Source organism: Typopeltis vanoorti, chromosome 4 (genome assembly GCF_054136105.1).
Source record: "Typopeltis vanoorti isolate ZY-2024b chromosome 4, IOZ_Tvanoo_1.0, whole genome shotgun sequence".
NCBI classification, from domain to species: domain Eukaryota; kingdom Metazoa; phylum Arthropoda; class Arachnida; order Uropygi; family Thelyphonidae; genus Typopeltis; species Typopeltis vanoorti.
In genome coordinates, this window is record NC_143552.1 from 89,613,789 (window position 1) to 89,629,756 (window position 15,968).

The 15,968-nt window shown below is 37.9% G+C and overlaps 1 protein-coding gene across 3 annotated transcripts in view; it reads left to right on the forward strand.

The window, feature by feature from the left end:
* Positions 1 to 355: 355 nt before the first annotated feature.
* Positions 356 to 15,968, forward strand: part of LOC150107486 (uncharacterized) — a 156,935-nt gene continuing 141,322 nt past the window's right edge. For all 3 annotated transcript variants that reach the window (XM_090391333.1, XM_090391336.1, XM_090391335.1), the window contains exon 1: positions 356 to 500. The gene's annotated coding sequence lies outside the window, so the exon portion shown is untranslated. The remainder of the gene's footprint in view (positions 501 to 15,968) is intronic.

A 15,968-nucleotide genomic window follows, 5' to 3' on the forward strand; every position in this document is an offset into this window, starting at 1 on the left:
AAAAAAATCCATATAAAGGTTACTCTCCTCACGATGAGGATCGAATTTAGCCTTTTCCAATCGAAGGGCACAAAATACCGTCGTTTTTCCAATTTAGCTACGGTTACACTAAATTATTGAGACGTTTTAAAAAAAAAATGAGCGATTGTTTTGGACGTGAAAATTATTTTTACGTTGCAAGGTTTTACATAATTTACATAATTTGTCGATAATTTTACATAATTGAGCTTTGATAATAACAATTTCCACGCATTTGTTTGTTTTATAATTAGTATTTTCTGTTAGAATAAGTTCAGTTGAATTTCCAGGACAGAGGGCGAAATGTATATGTTTACGGAAGCAGTATGCTCTTGAATGTCAAATAGGTATTTTTTGTAAGGCGCCTTTGGCTTTGTAGGAATGGTTAAGAAAGTTATGTGTTTAAAAACATGATTCCAGGATTCGCGAAATATATGGTGTTTGTTCTTTTGGTGAAAATTCTCTATTACGTTCATTAAAAGGTTTGTAATATATATATATGTATTCTTTTGGTTGAAAATCTCACATACGTATTTATTTAGTCACATGATGTTACAATACTTTCTGGAATACTTGAAATATTCTCTGTTATTTGCTGATTTCACTGGTTTGACAGCTATTCTGAACTTTGATTCTCATCAGAAACCAGATAAAAATCATAAATTACTTGGCAACTCACATTTGAAAGATGTATAAATAAGTGAACTGTCGTATGGTTGAAATGACAAATACTGAAGAAAAAATATCCTAATAGACTTCATCATCATTTATTCTTGTATGAACAAGCAGAAATATTCATATAGCAGAAACTCGTAGATAAAGTCTGTTAAATGAAAGTGAGCCAAGTTGATCAGTATTGTGGCAAATGATAATGTCGGATGTTTCATGAGCCTCATCTTCAAAAAGAAGTTTGCTTATGTATTACCAAAACTGTTTTCTTGATTTTCTGTGTCTATTTGTTGGGCTGTAGAGAGCAAGAGCACTGAACAGGTGAATGCGGATGTCCAAGTTGGTGTTCTAACAATTTCAGCTGTAATATAACATAATATAAGCTGACCTTTTGTAAAAAATAGAAACACTTAAAAAGTCAGCTGACATGGTTATTCTTCTTAGGCATTGAAAATGATTAAAAGAAAGGATAAGTATTCATAACATAAACTCTTATTCATTTTCAAAACTTAGAAAGGAATTTTTATTTTAAATGGCTATAAAATCAGTTTATAGCCATTTAAGAATTACAAAATGTCCTTGCGGTTAGCCTAGTGGCTGTGCACTTCACAACCATATGCCTGGGTAAGGAATGTCCTAGATTCGATTCCTGTCGGTGACGTGAGGAGTTAAAGGATCTTCCTCAGCCATAGCCAAGTTAGCCGGTCTTGGGCATGGACAGTAGGGTTTTCCCCCCAGTTTATCCTGGGGTTTTTCATCCCGCAAACTGGACTTGAGAGCTCAGCATTACAAGACATAGGATACACTGGGGTGTAGGGCTGACCATCTTATCCTGTGAACGGTTTGAGGTCCGATGATTAATAAACCCTCGACACTGCAAGATAAAAGAGGGTAAAAGGAAGATGAGATGATGAGATAAAAATCAGTTTGTCATTGATTTAATATAATACAGAACTTACTCAGTTTTGCTCAAATGATAAAAGGAGAAATAGTTTATAAGTTTAGATTTTAAATAGTTTATCAAGTTAGTGTTGCACTGAATGTTAGCACATGATGTTTTAATGACATGGCAAGAAACTAAAGATAAAAATGTAGGGAGAGTTAATGCCAAAGAGTTAGAATTTTTTCATGAGAACTTAGTGCCTTAATTTGGGGATAGTTGCAGAGGAATGGGATTGCCTGGGATGCATGTGGAAGTAGTTGAGACTGCTGAGACCTATGGAGTAAAGGTAAGCAGGCAGGAACAGTTATGAAATAGTCACAAATGAAGGGTGTTATGGATAGGACTGGTTATAGACCAAGAAATAATTGTTATTCATATTTATGAATGCCAGGAGTGTCAGAAATAAGGGAGATGAAATTTTTACATTGATTGCATTCATCCCAAAACAGTTTGAATAAGTGAAACATGGGTGGATGTGAAAGATATCCTGACAAGAATAGAAATGTAAGGATATTATGTTTGTTGTGAGGATGGCATAGACCATAAGGAAGAGAGTACAGCTGCTGATAATGGGAGAATTATGTCTGCACATGGTTGAGATATGAGAGGAAAATAGTCACATTGGTTTTGAATCAGTATTGTTGTGTCCCAATTTACGATTATTTCAACTTTACTGCTTTCAACTATCCTTTCATGTGAAACTCTACTCGTCTTTGTCCAAATCTTATTTATATACGAGATAACACCCAAATACAAATATTCAAGCTTCTTCTCCCATATTGTCCCTAAATATTTATTTTATACTGCACCTTTTCAGGAAATTTAGTTTAAGATCTAAAATTCAAAGACAAGGAGCAATTACCAAAATATGTCCAAGTGTGAAACTAATATGCAGTCGTGACCTTTATCTCGTAACTTAACCCCCCCCCCCCCCCCGCGCGTGATTAGGTTCGTACATTGTTACAAGTGGTGCATTGGGCGGCAATCTCAGACAACTATATTTTCAATGAACAAAAGTTTATTGAACTCTTAAACATGGTACAATTCATTCTTTATCAAATAAAACTCCATTCAATACTAAGAATATATAATACAAATTTTCACTAGCTAAACACAAGTATTAGGTTAAGACCCTACATGAGAATTGTGATCATATCGCCATAACAGATTCTATACATATAAACTAGTTGATCCTTTGTCTAACCCCTTACTGGTTTGATCACACTATAATTCTGTATTTTCTAGGACATATATAATCAGTTACTCTAATTTTCTCATTAAGACAATATGGATTAAAATTATCCTTTCGCTGAGCTAATACACGCTTTTGACCTTTAAAACTCTTAATTAAAATACAATGTACATGCATAAATCTCTAGGCACATGAATACATATTAATTAATAGGAACAAACTCATTTTTATTCTAGTTTGACATGTAACTAAAGTCCTAGTATAATTCTCATTAATCCTTTCAACTGTTCAGTAATTGAACAATGACTACAGTTACATATGATTTGAATTACCACGAGATTTTACAGTACCTTTTGACTTGGGTCTTCTACACTGGTCTCTACCTTTTTCCGATATTTTACCTTCCTAGGATGAACTCTTCTATAACTTATCACTCCTAAGTTCTTTTGGCACTAAGATGGGCTTACACAATCTTTACCTTACATTCTTCAATCAAGGACCTACATAGGATCATCTATTCTGTGGCTGTGAAATTCACCACGTGGGCACTGACTTCTTTATAGAATTTTCTTTCTCTCGTTACGATCAATGGACGATGAAACACACTGAATTATCTTCTCTCTTGTTAACTAAACTGCATCCCTCATTTCTTACAATAGGAACACGGAATCGAAATTACACACACTTTGTTTCCTTATTGTGTAGGACGGAGAAAACTCCTAACCCGTCACTCAGGAAAACCGTGTGAGACCTATACGAAGACTCGCGAAGAAAAAAAAAAACTCTCAGGAAAAAAAGCCTTGTGGAGGGGGGGTTCCTAACCCTTTTATACGATGACCCCTACCGGCACCTTCTTCAATTTCTTTTTTGGTTTTTGTTTAAGCCAACCTCTATGTCATCTATACTAAATTAATCCGCTTTCCAAAATTTTCTAAGAATTAACTCAAATCTTTAATCTCTTATTTCAAGTATAAAAACTAGTCTCTCACATAAAAAATCCTATGACTAATCTTCTTTGCTTTACATAACCTTATTTTATCATATCACAATCTTAATAAAATTCCCTTTTTTTCTTTTTTTTTTTTTATTTCGTTCAACAAACAATTTCAGCTATATTTTTCACTTGGATGCAAGCATGTTTTTCATTCCTTTTTAGTTTTTGTATTTGTTACTTTCAAAGGCTCTTAACGATATCTGCTTAGGAACAAGCTTGCTTACTTAGTTATCTATACAGGGTTTTTATTTCTTCTCTTGTTACATCATGATAACTAAAATTTTCATATTCTTAAGTTATCAGGGTGTAACATAGGCCCTACCTTTTAATAATTTTTTTTTTTTTTTTTTTAATTTTCTTGCAAAGTGTTCCTCTTCTCATATCCAGTTTTTCTTTTTATCTCATCCCTTTTATAATGTATGCATTATCCATTAACTCATGACTGATGTACTTCTCTGTTTTTTATTTCTCCTTCCTCTTTCTAACCTTGCAGTAATTTACCTCTGATTTAACCTTAACTACTTTTGATTTCTTTTCACTGATTAACTCCTCATTTAATGATCTCTTCACTTTATTCATGTGGGATTCATGGTTCCTCTCCTGAGGCTCATTTCTCCCTTCTTTACGTCACTCTGGAGTTCCCCCCCCCCTCTTGTAATCTGTCTCCTTCCCAATAGGTATATGTCCTTCCTCATATAATTATATCTAAAGTCATACCTTGACGGGAAATCCCTACCCAGGTTCAGCTTGATGTGTGGAAGAGAGGATCCTGATAGGACCAGAAACTCCTGCCAAACACATAGTTTGAACTCAGTCAGGTATAACTTTAGATTTACAGACCTAGAAGCATGGGTCGTGGAAGTTGTGACACCTGATACTCTCACTCGTTGCTTAAGGTGAGTGATATTATCTTTGACATAAGGCTCTATTATCTTAAAGTAATCCTCAGATATGATGGATGACTGAGCTCCAGTGTCCAGCAAAGCATTGCAGTGTCTTCCATATGCACTGGTCTTCACCTCCATCTCGTAAGGATGTGCCTTTCTTTATTTCCCCCTTTTCTATACTCTGTTTGTATACGTACGCAAATCGAAATCTCCATCATAACCTCTACTAAAGTGCTTCTTGTTGATGTAACAGTTTCGAGCAAAATGTCCCAGTTTGTTACAACTGAAACATCTTGGGGGCTCTCTACTGCCGCTTTGGTCACTAACTCTCCCTTGATTTTGAGGATTAGTTGTTGTTTGTTGTGGGGTGATTTCTGACAGCCTTTGCATTACAGAATCCATTCGATCGAGAAGAGGTCTTTGAAGATGCTCAACTTCCTCTTTAATTAACTTAGTGGTTTTCTCAGCTCTGCTATAATCAGGCTCTGGGGTCTTTACAGATAACGTTCCCAGTTGTCTCATCACCTCGTTTAACCAATCTATAATGAGTTTTTGGAGCATTTCTCTTTCTTGCTTCACAATAACCCTGATATTATCTGTATCAGTATATGACTATCAACTTGTTTATCACCTGCCTATTATCTTCTTCTAGTCTCTCTCTTGCCTTAGGTCTTTCTCTCCTTTCCTTACTCTCTTTATTATGTCCTTGCCCCTTTTCAGAATTGCCCTTCTCTTCAATTATGTTTATTGACCCCGGAACAGGTGTAGGACGAAGGTCTCCAAGCAATTGTTCACGTTCCTTGACAGCATCGTAACACTCACTTAAACTGGACAATCTTTTATCGAATGCCATTTTGTTTAACTCAGGTTTGACTCCCTGTCTGAATTGTTCGAAGATGGCCCAGTCCAAGTGAGGCTTTTCTTCACTAAGGACACTCTGGGTACTAGCTACCATCAGTAACCTGTTATGGAACTCAGCTACACTTTCCTTCTCCTTCTGAGTGCACCTCTGGAGCTTCCATAAGTTAGCTTTTCCCACCAGTTTACTCTGGAGCACGACTAACAAATGAAAATCAGTCCATCCTCCAACTCTTCTAAGCTCTTCTATATAACTAAAAAAATTGAGGACGTCATCAGTCTTCTTGCCCGAAAATTGTGGGAACACCTGCTGTGGGTTAATATAACAAAAAAATTCGCTGTTATCCATGCCTAAACTGCTAGAGGGATCAGTTATACTTGCATCCAGTTTACGGTAATTTACTCTTTAAAATTTTCAACAACACTTAATTAAACTTTTGCCTTTCAGTTGTCTGACCTGCACCCAAAACCAACTTGCTGTGAATAGCTTGTAATTAGGATTTAATTAGCTAAATCCTGCAAACTGCGCCATTTATGTAGTGTCCCAATTTATGATTATTAGGCTTTCAACTATCCTTATGTGAAATTCTACTTGTCTTTGTCCAAATCTTATTTATATACGAGATATCACCGAAATACAAATATTCAAGCTTCTCCTCCCCTTAGTGTCCCTAAATATTTATTTTATACTGCGCCTTTCAGGACATTTAGTTTAAGATCTAAAATTCAACAACACGGAGCAATAACCAAAATATGTCTGAGTATCAAACTAATATACAGTGGTGACTTTTATCTCGTAATTAACAAATCCCCCCCCCGCGTGATTAAGTTTGTGCATTTTTACAAGTGGTGCATTGGGCGGCAATCTCAGACAACTGTATTTTCAATGAACAAAAGTTTATTGAACTCTTAAACATGGTACAATTCATTCTTTATCAAATAAAACTCTATTCAATACTAAGAATATATAATACAAATTTTCACTAGCTAAACACAAGTATTAGGTTAAGATCCTACATGAGAATTGTGATCATATCGCCATAACAGATTCTATACATATGAACTAGTTGATCCTTTGTCTAACCCCTTACTGGTTTGATCACACTATAATTCTGTATTTTCTAGGACATATATAATCAGTTACTCTAATTTTCTCACTAAGACAATATGGATTAAAATTATCCTTTCGCTGAGCTAATACTCACTTTTGACCTTTAAAACTCTCTTAATTAAAATACAATTTACATGCATAAATCTCTAGGCACATGAATACATATTAATTAATAGTAACAAACTCATTTTTATTCTAGTTTGTCATGTACTAAAGTCCTAGTATAATTCTCATTAATCCTTTCAACTGTTCAGTAATTGAACAATGACTACAGTTACATATGATTTGAATTACCACGAGATTTTACAGTACCTTTTGACTTGGGTCTTCTACACTGGTCTCTACCTTTTTCCGATATTTTACCTTCCTAGGACGAACTCTTCTCTGACTTATTACTCCTAAGTTCTTTTGGCACTAAGATGGGCTTACACAATCTTTACCTTACATTCTTCAATCAAGGACATACATAGGATCATCTATTCTGTGGCTGTGAAATTCACCACGTGGGCACTGACTTCTTTATAGAATTTTCTTTCTCTCATTACGATCAATGGACGATGAAACACACTGAATTGTCTTCTCTCTTGTTAACTAAACTGCATCCTTCATTTCTTACAATAGGAACACGGAATCGAAATCACGCACACTTTGTTTCCTTATTGTGTCGGACGGAGAAAACTCATAGCCCGTCACTGAGGAAAACCGCGTGAGACCTATATGAAGACTCGTAAAGAAACACACTGAGGGAAAAAAGCCTCGTGGTGGGGGTTCCTAACCCTTTTATACGATGACCCCTACCGGCACCTTCAATTTCTTTTCTCCCCCCCCCCTTACTGGAGTTGATATCACTGACCAGTTAGAGTGGCGTTTTTCTGCCAAAACATCATGCGGTCCGTGTGCACGAGACTGACACATGACCAAGTCTCAATTCTGGAATTATGACCTTTAGCTTTGGTTTTTGTGTAAGCTAACCTCTGTGTCATCTATACTAAATTAATCCCCTTTCCAAAATTTTCTAAGAATTGACTTGAATCTTTAATCTCTTATTTCAAGTGTAAAAACTAGCCTCTCACATACAAAATCCTATGACTAATCTTTGCTTTACTTAACCTTATTTTATCATATCACAACTCTAATAAAATTCCCTGCTTTTTTTCTATATATATATATTTTTTTTTTATTTAGTTCAACAAACAATTTCAGCTATATTTTTCACTTGGATGCAAGCATGTTTTTCATTCCTTTTTGTATTTGTTATTTTCAAAGGCTCTTAACGATATCTGCTTAGGAACAAGCTTGCTTACTTAGTTATCTATACAGTGTTTTTATTTCTTCTCTTGTTACATCATGATAACTGAAATTTTCACATTCTTAAGTTATCAGGGTGTAACAGTAGTTGAGTCAAAGTTCCAGGAAGAACAATGTGGCTTACATCCTCGTGGAAGCACACCTGACCAAATCTTTACAATAAGGCAAGTCTTTGAGAAATCTTGGGAATATGCCAAGAATTAATGTCTACACATGTTTTGTGGACTTGGAGATGGCATATAACCGGGTTCCTCGGGATAAGCTTTGGCAAGTAGTACAGGAGTATGGAGTGGATGGCCAACTATTAGCTGCCATCAAGTCCCTGTATGAATGCTTGGAGTTTTGTGTCAGGGTAAACATCACAAAGTCTTAACCCTTCACAGTCTCCATTGGCCTCTCCAAGGGTGTGTTCTTTCACCCCTCCTTTTCATAATATTTATAGACTGGATTGATAGGCACATTCGAGTCAGTGAGTGTATCAGAATTGGAAGATGTATTGGACTTCTGCTTTTTGCAATGACCTAGTTCTGCTTAGTTCTTCCACCGATGACTTCCAGCGGATTCTGGATAGGTTTATAGCTCTGTTTGTGCAGAAGCTGGGATGAAGATCAGTGTGGCCAAAACTGAAACATTTATGGTCAAGACCATCCCAGTGCACTGTACATGTGGATAGGGTCCCACTGAGGCAGGTGGAGAAGTTTAAATACCTTGGGTTCATATTCACGAGTGATAGAAAGTGGGACGTAGAGAGCTATATATACTCAAACTGGCTCAGCAAGCACAATATTGTGGAAGCTTGGCCGTTTGGTAGCATTGAAGCGGGAGTTAAACCAGAAGGCAAAGCTGGCTGTCTTCAATACAGTCTTTGTCCCCATCCTCACTGATGGTCATGAGATTTGGGTGACAAAAAGAATGCAGACATGAATCCAAGCGGCTGAAATGAGGTTCCTTCGAGGGGTTGTAGGACTGACAAGACTCGACAGAGTCACAAGCTCTGCAATTCAGGAAACCCTGAATACTCAACCACTGCTTCTTTGTGTTGAGAGATCACAGTTACACTGGTATGGGCACCTGGTCAGAATGCCACAAGAGAGGCTCCCCCAGCAGGCCCTCTTTTTGCCAAGCCAGAGGTTGGGAGGCCATGTGGAAGGCCAAGGACTCGCTGGATAGATTATATCCAAAACCTTGGGTGGACACGTTTGGTAGTCCCACGAGAACACCTGAGCTTGGTGGCAGAGGATCGTGACCACTGGTAGTTCCTCTTGCAGCTTCTGCCCCCACAACCCAATTAGGAAAGGTGGGCCTTGAAGATGGATGGATGGATCGATGGATATATATAAATTCCGTGCGGTTAGCCTAGTGGCTGTGTGCTTCTCAACCATATGCCTGGGGAAAGTGTCCTAGCTTCAATTCCCGTTGGTGACGTGAGGAGCTGAAGCATCTTCCTCAGCCATAGCCAAGTTAGCTGGTCTTGAGTGTGAACAGTAGGGTTTTTTTTCCCCAGTTTATCCTGGAAGTTTTCATCCCACAAAGCAGGCAAACTGGCCTTGAGAACTCAACACTATGGACATAGGATACACCGAGGCATAGAGCTGACCACGTTGTCCTGTGAATGGTTTGAGGTCCGATGATTAATAAACCCTCGACACCGCAAGGTAAAAGAGGGAAGATAAGATTATATATATATACACACATACAGGGTGGTCCAAAATGTACCTACCAAATTTAATGCTGTATTATTTCTGAACGAGGAGGCATACGAATCTCATCCAAAGTGTATTAAGGTCTACATCTTATGCCATTTATATTACAACATGTTCAGTATGTGCTTACCTTCAACCTCTACAATCTTCCGCAATTGTATCACAAAATTGTACACCACCTTGTGGAGGACGTCTATTGAAATAGCCAAGATTTCACACTCGATAGATGACTTTAGCTCCTCCAAAGTCTCTCAGTTGTTCTGATACACTTTTATGAAACAAAATGGCTTGATGGCTATAATTATTACTATTATTACGGGCAACTCCAGGGAGTCATTAGACTCATCGAGGGAGGCCCCAAATCATATTCATCACAACTATTCGACATTCATACAGTATCTATCATACCTCGCCTTAAACTCATTCACTGTCACAGCATCCACCACAGACTCAGGGAGCGCATTCCACTCATTCACTACTCTAAAAGTAAAGAACCCAGCTGTAACACCTTTACTAACCACACTTTTGCCCAGTTTCCATGGATGTCCTCTAGTCCTCCCACAACCAGCCCTGTTCTCAAAAATATCTTCTAAATTAATTTTATAGAAACCCTTCAGTAATTTGAATGTCTCAATCATATCTCCCCTCCTCCGCCTATCACCCAATTTTTGCAACCCACAAATCCTCAACCTGTTCTCATACGGTTCATTCCACAGACCTGCTATCATCTTGGTCACTCGCCTCTGGATCCTCTCCACCTCCTCCCCATCAAGAAGAAACCTAGGTGACCAAATCTGAGCACAGTAGTCGAGATGGGGTCTTATCAAGGCTCGATACAGAGGAACAATAACCTGCTTGTCTCTGCTTGTCAATATATTCTTCAGCAACCAAGTGATTTGATGTGCTGATTTGGCCACTTTTGCAATGTGTCCCCTAAATTTCAATTCCTTATCCACCAACACTCCTAAATCTCGTGCCTCATCAATTTCCTGCAGCACGGTTCCACCAATGCAGTAAACTGCCGCCAATCTTTTCACCCTAAAATGCATAACCTTACATTTTGCCACATTAAATTGACATCCATTCTCCTTAGCCCAGACCTCCAATCTATCCAAATCATCCTGCAAAATTTTGACGTCATCTGCATTCACTATTGCCCTACCCAACTTCGCATCATCCGCAAACAAATGAACTGTTCCTCTCAGATCCTTTCCTATATCATTTATGAACAAATTAAACAGCAGTGGTCCAAGAACAGATCCTTGTGGCACACCACTAGTCACAGGCGTCTTGTGGACTCTACTCCTGAGTAAACCACTCTCTGATATCTCTCCGTCAACCACCCTCCTATTCATCTCACCAACCCTATGTCCATTCCCATATGCTGCAATTTACTGATTAGAATTCCATGTGATATCCTGTCAAAGGCCTTAGCAAGGTCCAGTAGAATCACTGTAAACCCATTACCCTTATCCAGTTCAGTCGTCACTGTGTTATAATACGTGAGCAAGTTACTGAGGCATGACCTACCCTTCACAAAACCATGCTGTCCCCGATACGGTATCCCATTTTCTTCTATCCAATCTTGTATTTTCCTCTTGACTATTTTCTCTAAGACCTTGATAATGATTCCTGTTATGCTGATTGGCCGGTAATTTTCAACAGCAGCCTTGGAACCACCTTTGTGCAGTGGAACTATTTTCCCCTCTTTCCACCCCCTTGGGACTGACCCAGTCCTGAGGCTCAAATTATACAAAATGGTCAAGGGCACTGACAATTCTTTGGCCGCTTCACGTACGACACGAGCTGGTATACCATCCAATCCCACAGATGTATTGACATTGAAGTTCTGTAATAGACTAGTTACCTCTACTTCATTCATCACAATTCCAGTATAAGCTGTTGTTTCTTCCATTCCTGCAAAGTCACCACCTGGATGATATACTCTTGCAAAGTGCTCGCTCAGTAATTCCACAATATCGACTGATTCGGTTACCTCCCTACCCTCAGCATTTTTTAAGATCATTCTACCATGAGCATTTTTCCTTTTACTTACAACATATTGAAAAAACTGTTCCTGTACACCCCTTGAGGGTACATGGCAGGAATTTGATGATGATGAAGAAAAAACTGTTTGGGATTCTCTTTAGCCTGCGTGGCCAATTTCCTTTCGTAATCTGCTTTTGCTTTTCTTACCACCCTTGTTACCATCCTGGCCTGAGCTTTATACTGTTCCTGCGCCTGATGGTCACCCTTCTCCTTAAATTCCCTCCACAATTGTTTCTTTTTTTGCAGCTCAAGCTTAATAGTGTTATTCATCCATTTAACCCCTACTTGATTTATTATTCTGACTCTTGGTATACAGTCAACCATTGCCTCCTGCAAACAGTTCTTAACCACCTCCCATGCACTATCAACATCCAGCCCTTGCAGTTTTACATGCCATGGCATTGAGCCAAGCATACATCTAAGCTTGTCATACTTACCAGCCCGGTAATTCCACATGTACCCTGTCTTAATTGTAAATTCGACTCCTTTAGCCACCTCCCAAGTCATGACCTTATGGTCACTCTCACCAATTGGTGGCAACATGGTCATGTTCATTACAGCCACATTCTCAGTTGCAATTACTAGGTCCAGCACTCTCTGCACCCTGGTATTTTCCAATACATGTTGCCGTAGATAGTTGTCCCTTAATAACCGCATAAAATCCAATTCCTTCCTCCCATGTGCCGTCTCCTCTTTCCAGTCATTGTTACCATAATTGAAATCACCCATAATAATTACCCTCCTTCCACTCATTTATTCTATTTGCTTGTGCATACTATCCCCACCATCCACTCCATCACCCGGTCTATAGCAGCACCCAATTGTATATTTTGTTCTGCTAGATTCTATCTCACACCAAACAGCCTCAAATGTGCTTTTTTCCCCATCCTGCAGTTCAACTTCTATACTCCTTGGCTGAAGCTCATCAGCTATCATCAATAACACTCCTCCCCCCTTTTTTTATTCACCCTGTCACTCCTGAACACGCTATACCCATCGCATTCAATCCCACTAGCTTTATCATCTTCTGTCAGCCATGTTTCACTAATACCGACAACCTGTGGCCTGGAAGTGCCAACCATGGCCAAAAACTCTTCCTTCTTGTTCCTAATACTCCTGGCATTAGTGTACATGAATCGCAGAAGCCCATTTGTTCCATCCCTACTTTGATGCCTTATACTAACTATCCCATTCTGATTTGTTGTCTGTCGTACTCGCTCGGGCATAATATACTCATTCATACACTTAACTGCCCCCCCTAAAGTCTGCATATCTACTCCCCCCCTCTTAATAAATCTAGTTTCCCTGAGTCTGTACATCCACTTCTACATCATTCATCAACACTCTTTCAAGTCTCCGTACACCAACTCCATTCAAATGTAACCCATCCATCTTATATAAGTCCTTTCGCCCATCGAACTCATTCCACACATCCACAAATTCCACACCACTCTCCATGCATAACCCACGCATAAAGTCATTGGCAATTATGGCCCTCCTTCTAAAAATAATGTGTCTGTAAAGTTGTTTTCTAATTATACTAGCTAATTGCAAAGAAAATTGGATTTAAACTTGGTAGGTACATTTCAACAAATGCTCAGGAAGAAGATGGACTTGGCAATCACCGAATGGAGACACAAAAAATGAAATTGACTGCATTTTAACAGACTGTAAAAGACTGGTACAAAATATTGGTACAATAGGAGAGACGTACTTCAACATGGATTCTGACCACAGACTCCTCAGAGCCATTATAAGAATAGACCACAAAAAAGAACAACATATCAGGGCAACATCAAACCACAAAAGACAATCCAAACAGATAGACTACCACAAGTTCAGGAAGTACATATAAGAAACTAAATGGACTATTAAGAACTGTTATATAAATGAAGACTATATTGACTTTATTAATAAATTCAACGAGTGCAAGAAAAAATCTGAAATTCCTGTGATAGCCAAGAGACTGGCTCTCACCTCAAACTATAGAACCACTGAAAAAGAGAAAAGAATTGAAGAAATCTGAAGAAATTTTCTAGAATACAAAATTATCTGTAAATTACTGAGGAAAAGAATTCCAGAAGACTACAAAGCTTTCAGGATACAAAAACTAAGAGAAGCAATGCAGGCAAAACCCAGCCTGAAAAAAATAGAGAAAGACTTAAATTTTAAACAGTCAATTCCATCTGCTTTTACAGGATCATAATGGAGAAAAACATACTAATAGAAAAAGGATAGAAGAAATTATGCAGAATTTTTATAATGATCTATATGCAACTAAGCGCCAAGTTTCAGAACCTATCATTCCAAAACCAAGCAATATACCAGATGTACTTCCAGAAGAAATAGAACATACTGTTAGATCCTGAATGGAGGATTTTCTAAGTTGTTCATTCAGAATCTAACATGAAAATTCTAATTAATTTAAGATAATACCTGCACACCAGCAGTAGTAATAAGACCTTGTTTGTTGTATATGAGAATGTGCATTAATATGTGTAATGTATTAGAAATGTTTGTAGTCAAAACGGAAAACTAAACTAGAGAATTATGTCAAATTAGTGATTAAATGTAAAGGAAATATTGGCTTAAATTTGTGTCCTATTAAGCTATCTAAAATAACGTAAATCTCCAGACAGTAATGAGTAACAGTGCAAAGATTGAGTCTGAAATGCACGTATTGGTCGTAACGCCGAAAGCTACAGCTCATGCGGAAAATAACATAAGCATGCTTTCCTCAAAGAACAGCAATAGGGAGATTAAGGATCATCTTAAGGGCATTAAAACTAATGGTTGTGCAGAAAAAAAAAGGATACAGCAAAAAGAGAGCGCTAGAACACAGAATATAAGGTAATGCGCCCCATATTGCAAGGCTTTTTGTTCCGGATTTCATCTCGAGGATTCTTGACCGGTGGTCGGAGAAAGGACGAGCCAGGGTCCTATGATGTCGGACAGCAGGCCGTTTTCCTGATTATGCTGAACAAGATTCCATGCAGAGCCGTATGCGAATCATCAGCCTATGAAGAATCGTGCCAGTCGCTGGATGTCCCATCGGAAAGGAGCGGAGATAGCCCTCGGTCGCGGCAGAAACTAGTTCAAGTCCGGCAGCAGTAGAAAGGACAACATAGCCAAAAGCCAGGCACTGAGATAGCCGATCGAAGGATGACCAGAACAACACGTGGTAGTTAATAGACCTTCGGAAAGAACTGGGTAATGTGGAGATCTTTGTTATATGTTACGGAAGTGATAGAAGATTGAAATTTCTGTTTGATTAAGTAATGTGGACAATCCTTTAGAAAACTTTGATAAGATTTCGTATTTGAGACAGCAAATTCTGTTGGATAAGGAATTGTCAGGAACAAATCTTATTGTATGTGACTGAATTAATAAGTGTATTTTGTTTAGTAGATAACCTTAACTGAGAAAGCAACAAGTTGTATAGTACATACTCTATGAATAGCATGCAATCTTAATTTAGTGTAATATTGTCATTGCTTTCTATTGTTCTGTGTGATTAACAATTTGATCTGTCTAGGTGAACTTGATTAATTTAGAATTGTTTAATTATCTTAGCATGAGATTTAACTTAGCAAGAGATTTAGAAGTTTTAGTAATTTGATTCAATTTAGTTGTAATTGTCATTTAGTTCCAATAAACATGTTTTATTGCATATGCCTGAGTCATGCCCCTAATTCGAGATATCAAATTACCACTTATAAAATTAGAACCATAGTGGGAGAAATTTTAAATATATATGTGTTTAAGTAATAGATCATTGGTCACGACTGCAAAGTACAGATATCTATTTAAGTGTGTGTTACAGTGTATGTCAATGAATCTAGGAATATTTCCCTGAACTTGAATAAATTCCTGTTATAGGATACTGGCTGGCACAGTATAAATACAAATTTGCCAGTATTTGAAAAGGAAATATCCCTAGGTGGAATCTCGTTAGGCTACACACAAGGAAAGATAATAGAGGTTAAAGAAGTATATAAAATAAGAAATTAGAGAGAAAAACAATGACGTAACAATACCCTTAAGAAAATGAGTAAAAGTAAAGCCTCAGGACTTAATCATGTTAAGGCTGAAGAAATTCAACAAGGTGGACCAATTATTTTCAAAGCATTGGCTGCCAGATTTACGTGGTACTTCAAAGAAAGAAAGATTCCAGAGGAATGGAAGATCTCGTAAACCATACTTCTATTCAAAAAAGGGAACAAGGAAGACATAAAA